The 6,203-nt window shown below is 43.7% G+C and overlaps 1 pseudogene; it reads right to left on the bottom strand.

The window, feature by feature from the left end:
- Positions 1-5,119: 5,119 nt before the first annotated feature.
- On the bottom strand, positions 5,120-5,943 carry LOC126489569 (60S ribosomal protein L32-like; annotated as a pseudogene).
- Positions 5,944-6,203: the final 260 nt, after the last annotated feature.

Genomic DNA, 6,203 nt, shown 5'->3' with positions numbered 1-6,203 from the left:
TGGCAGAGAGAGAATACCCAAATTGACAAAATCAGAAAGGAAAAGTGGGACATAACAACAAACATGGAGGAAATCCAAAGAATCACTAGGCCATACTTCAAAAATCCATACTCCACAACATTAAAAAGCTTAAAGGGAATGGACCATTTTTTGGAGAAATATCACTTACCAAAATTAAATCAACACCAGATAAGCAAATTAAATAGATGCATAACTCCTAAAGAAATAGAAACAATCATCAAAAGTCTCCCAAACCAAAAAAAAAAAGGACCAGATGGTTTTAGTGCAGATTTCTACAAGAATTTCAAAGAATTAATATCAATACTCCTCAAAATTTGTCCACAGAATAGAAACAAAAGGAACATTGCCAAACACTTTTTATGATGCTACAATTACCCTGATACCCAAACCACAAAAAGAAAATTATAGACCAAACTCACCCTACTCAGCAGAAAAAAACAAGGACTTCTTGAATTTTGCATGCAAATGGACGGAAATAGAAAACATTATCCTGAGTGAGGTAAGCCAGACCTAAAAAGAGGAACATGGAATGTACTTACTCATAATTGGTTTCTAGCCATCAATAAAGGACATTGAGCCTATAATTGGTGATCCTAGAGAAGCTAAATAAGAAGGTGAACCCAAAGAAAAACATATAGTTTTCCTCCTGGATATTAGAAGTAGACAAGATTGCCAGGCAAAAATTGGGAACTTGGGGGTGGGGTGGGATGGAGGTAAGGGGAGATGGGGAGAGAAAAGTGAGAAGGGGAGGATTGGGAGAGCTTGGTGGAATGGGATGGTTGGGATAAAGGAAGGGTGGATATGGGAGCAGGGAAGTATATATCTTAAGGGAGCCATCTTAGGGTAGGCAAGAGACTTGACTCTAGAGGGGCTCCCAGGTGTCCAGGAAGCTGTCCCCAGCTAGTTCCTTGGGCAGCTGAGGAGAGAGAACCTGAAATGGCCCTATCCTATAGCCATACTGATAAATATCTTGCATATCACCATAGAACCTTCATCTGGCGATGGATGGAGATAGAGACATGGACCCACATTGGAGCACTGGACTGAGCTCCCAAGGTCCAAATGAGGAGCAGAAGGAGGGAAAACATGAGCAAGGAAGTCAGGACCATGAGGGGTGCACCCACCCACTGAGACAGTGGGGCTGATCTATTGGGAGCTCACCAAGGCCAGCTGGACTGGTACTGAAAAAGCATGGGATAAAACCAGACTCTCTGAACATGGCGATCAATGAGGGCTGATGAGAAGCCAAGGACAATGGCACTGGATTTTGATCCTACTGCATTTTACTGGCTTTGTGGGAGCCTAGCCTGTTTGGATGCTCACCTTCCTAGACCTGGATGGAGGGGGAAGGACCTTGGACTTCCCGCAGGGCAGGGAACCCTGACTGCTCTTTGGACTGGAGAAGGAGGGGGAGAGAAATGTGAGGCAGAAGGATGCAGAAATTTTTTCAATTAAAAAAAAAAAACAGTACAGTCAAGCTCAGACCCAGCCCTCCAGGTAGATTCTATACTGTACCTGATAGACAGCCCTCAACTGCTCAGATATCTGGGGAATATGGCATTTAAATATTTAATTATTAAAAACTTTTCATAACAAAAAGAGACAGGTTGGCTCCTAGCAGCAGCACTCTACTTCCTCCAAAGAAGACAGAAGACAAATGGGCACAGAACAACGTCCATCCGCAATACGCTTCAACTGCCAAGCACTGATTACTGGGCAAAACTGTCTTTCATCTAAACTGAAGATCACTAGAAGTGGACATAAATATGCTACTGTTTATACAATACATATTTCTAAAACTTATGTGCGGCACGCCGCTCCTGCCAGCAGAAGAGACGACCGCAACAGGATTCTTCTCAGAACACACTTTATTGGAGCACTTACACTTGAGGTTGTAGAGAGGCAAAAGACCCCGTCCCCGTGAAGCAGAAGAATATATACGGTGCCAGACAAAGCCCTGGCGTGTCATCAACCCAATGGCTCAGGCCAGAATGGAGTGATCGTGCCAGATTATGATTGGCCAGATCGGATGGCCAGATCGAAAGACTCCCCACTCTGGGGGGAGCTCGCGCGCATGCGCACAAGTTGTCTGTCAAGTTTGACGTGGAACAGCAAACGGCGCCCAGGCTCCGTGCCCACGACATGACAGCGCCATGGTGCACGCTACATCTCCGCGCGCTACACTTATGTTTTCACAAGCCTAAAGAATTCTTGTGAGTTCCAGGGAGATGAATTGAAGGATTCACCTTAAAGAAGTCAGAACAATGAGGGCTGATAAGAAGCCAAGGACAATGGCACTGGGTTTTGATCCTACTGCATTTACTGGCTTTGTGGGAGCCTAGCCTGTTTGGATGTTCACCTTCCTAGACCTGGATGGAGGGGGAAGGACCTTGGACCCCCCTCAATTTTCTGATTCTAAAATTTTTTCCTCAATTTAACTTTGCCCTCTATTCTGCCAATACCTTAAGCAGGTGTAAGAGACACCAGACATTTCCATACCACAAACACCAGACAGGAGCAAAGAGACCAGCTATGTTCATGATTGATAATAGTTACTTGATAACTATTTCTGTTGTATATAATTTTATGTCAAAGTTAAAGCTTTCTTTTTAATTAGACAAAAATGGGAGATGCTGTGGAATAATCCCATTGTACACTGTGAAGATTTGTTGCTGTGGTTTAATAAACAAGATGCCTAGTCAACAACTGCACAGATAAGGTTAGGTGGGAGAGCCAAACTGAGAATTCTGGGAGGAGAGGGGAGTCAGAAAAGTCTCCAGCCAGATGCAGAGGGAGTAAGAGATGAATGTGCCGTGCTAATAAAGGTACCACCATGTGGCAGAGCATAAATAAATATGGGTTAGCTTAAAATGTAAGACTGAGCTATTGACTGAGCATTTATAATTCATATTCAACTACTGAGTTGATTATTTGGGACCAGACAGTCGGGACAGGAAACGGCCATTGATACTGGGTGTTTGCATGGCCTTTGGTAGTATCAGGAATCAGGGATATCAACCCAGACCCTGGCTGTGACCCCACACTGATGTCACCATGGACCCAGTGGCAGCACAAGCTATTCAGATTAGCATAGCCCCAGTAGCAGCATGGTCCTCAAACATCAACACAGACTCAGATGTCTGACCAGACCCTGGAACTTCACATGGCCTTCAGTGGTTACTGAAGCCATGGACATCAACATAGATCCTGGCTACTGTGTAGTCACAGATCCAGACATGGCCACAGCAACAACTCAGGCCCAGATATGATCATGTCCTCTGTGAGAGCACAGGCCACTCAGATCAACATGACTCTGGTGGCAGCACAGCCCTCGGACACCCAAATGACCACAGATGATGGCCTAGACCCAGGCATCCCCATGGCCTTGGTGGCAACTTGGGTCATGGATGTCAACACAGACCCTGGCTATAGTAGGACCATAGGCCCAGACATGGCCATAGCAGCAGTCAGGGTAGGACGTCAACCTAGTCCTGGGTGGCAAGCAGACCACATCATCAGCTCATTCCTCACTGCCCTTGCCTCTTCAGCTCTGCCTCTATCCACAGCACATGAACCATTCTGCCTCTATTCCTCTCCCATTCCCTACCACATACTTGCTCTTCATAATGGCAAAAGGTGGGCAGCTGATGCCTTTAAGCAGCCCAGATAGTGGGACCGTGAGGACCCAGGCTAACCTGTGGGGGTCTCACCCTCCTGAGCCACATGGCACCAAGCATGCTTGCAGATCCAGTATGGCTTTTTAACTACTAAAGAAAGGGAAAAGCTATAAAAGAGGCCAGGGATGTAGCCCCCTGGCATAGTGTTTGCCTAACATGTGTAAACCTCCGAACTCAATTTCTAACATTAGAAACTTCCATTTCACATAAGATTGAGCTGCATGGCACAGAAGTCATTCACAGTGATAATGTGTCACTTCCAAGGGTAGATCAAAGAAAAACATTGTCACTCCTGCCTTGCACACGTGGATGCCGTACAGAGAAGCCAGATGCTATACATAAGGATGTCAAAACTGACCCATGGAGAGAGACACACGGCAAGGGGCACGAGGTCTCCCAACAGCTAGCACCAGCTTATCAGAGGAGCATGCCACACCTTCAAGTGACTGCAATCATGAAATATTTTGACTACACCTCAGGAGAGACCCTGACCCTTGCCAGACCCTTGCCACACAACTAAACTGTTCCCAATCCTCTACCCTCGAATGCATGAGACACTAAATGTTTGCTGTTTAAGCCCACTAACAAAAATTTAAAATAGGTATTCTACTTTACATTAAGTCAATATTTTTAAATACTAGCTTCTAGATTTTTAAATCTAATTGAGTTTATTTTGATTAAGAGAAGTTAATTTTTTAACAGAATTAATCTGTTTATTTGTTCACAAAAGTTACTAAAGTCTAGGAAAACTGAATGTCTTCCTAACAACAAATAATAATATTAAGCTGCCTTGAAAATGAAAGTTTAAGTATAGCTTGAAGACAAGATTAAAATGCAGAAAGGAACTTCATTTCTCTCCTACACATTTTAATCATACCAAAGAGTCCTGGAATCGTTCGTATATGTTAAACAACCAAATGAAGCTAACTAATCTAGAGTGAGGGAAGACACAGCAAATGTCCTTCTGTAAAACTGTGGTACCGTGTTTGAAATAATTATTTCCTTTTTTTTTCTTTTTGTCTTCTAACAACATAACTGCAATCTGGAAAAAAAAAACACAGATATGAAAGGGGGGTGTTAGTTCAGGTGTTATTTCTCTTTTCCCCAGTGCCAGCGATGGAATCCAGTGTCTCGCAGGCAGGTACTCCACCCTGGCTACATCTCACAGCCCTAGACCAGGTCTCTTTCGGAGCTGGAGGTGGAAGGTTGTCAGAACGGATGTGAGAACAGCTGTTTCCAATTACATTTATTTTGACTGCTGAAAATGAGTAAACAATCCAAAAACCATTTACCATGTGACCAGGATAGCTCATTAATACTAAGCCATCTGATTAAGATTGACAGGGATATATAATTTAAGAAACAATTTCTTTCCCCCCTCCCCTTTGGCAGAAAATACCCAGAGGGCAGTTTTTGTCGTTTTATTTAAAGACAAATAAAACATGCATGCAAACAATCTCATTTTCTTCGCTGTGTAGCCTGGCGTTGGGCTGGTGACTCTGATGGCCGGCTGTGCTGTTCTTTCTACAATGGCTTTTCCGTTCTTGGAGGAAACATTGTGAGCAATCTCAGCACAATAAGATTTGTGTACATCAGCAGCACTTCCGGCTCCTTGACGTTGTGGACCAGAAACTTCTGGAAGCCGCTAGGCAGCATCTGCTTGGTTTTCTTGTTGCTCCCATAACCAGTGTTGGGCATTAGGATCTGGCCCTTGAATCTTCTCCGCACTCTGTTGTCAGTACCTCTGGGTTTCTGCCAATTTCGCTTAATTTTAACATTTTGGTCTGACTGGTACCGGATGAACTTTTTGCTCCTCTTTTTGATGATCTTGGGCTTCACCAGAGGCCACAGGGCAGCCATGATGCCGCAAAGGAGATGGCAGCCACCTCGCAGGTAGCGCAGAGGAAGAAACAATTTCAATGCTAAAGGACGATATTAAGTTGCTGGAAATTAACTTTTATGTGAATTCGAGTATTTGATACACACAGTTTATTTTCTTAAACGCAGAAGTCCCAAAGAAGTGTTGCCTTGTCTGTAAGTCAGATGTCAGATCTACCCCATTGGTGCACCATGAAAGATCTCTGATGGTTTATTTCTTCTCTTTCATTCAAATCCAAAGTGTCAGGACTTACCAGGCAGCCTGCTCTGGCTGAGACATCCACCACACTGGTTTTTAAGAATGAGTCTAAATAAAATGTAACAAAATGCCAGCATAAAAATGACAGAAATGTCTTGAATGTTTTCCATTTATCAAGGAGATTGCTGACCTCGGTCTAAAACAGAAAACAAAAAAGAATTAAACTCTCAGAGCTTCCTGTTTTACTCCTCGGAGAGAGTAGAAGGAAAGATATGTACAGGAGGGAAGGGGCATGAGCAAGAGAATTCACTGCCAAGCAAACAAAAGACCCAGAATAAGAGAGCACAAACAACACAGCAGTATGGGTTCTCCCCATCAGGCCATTATGAAATAAGCATTCATCTTTGTGATTTTTGTTTAAACATTTT

Source organism: Alexandromys fortis, unplaced genomic scaffold (assembly GCF_014885135.2).
Source record: "Alexandromys fortis isolate MF-2015 unplaced genomic scaffold, M_Fortis_MF-2015_v1.1 scaffold_210, whole genome shotgun sequence".
NCBI lineage: Eukaryota > Metazoa > Chordata > Mammalia > Rodentia > Cricetidae > Alexandromys > Alexandromys fortis.
Note: the sequence above shows the minus strand (reverse complement) of the source record. Positions and strands in the feature narration are given on the sequence as shown.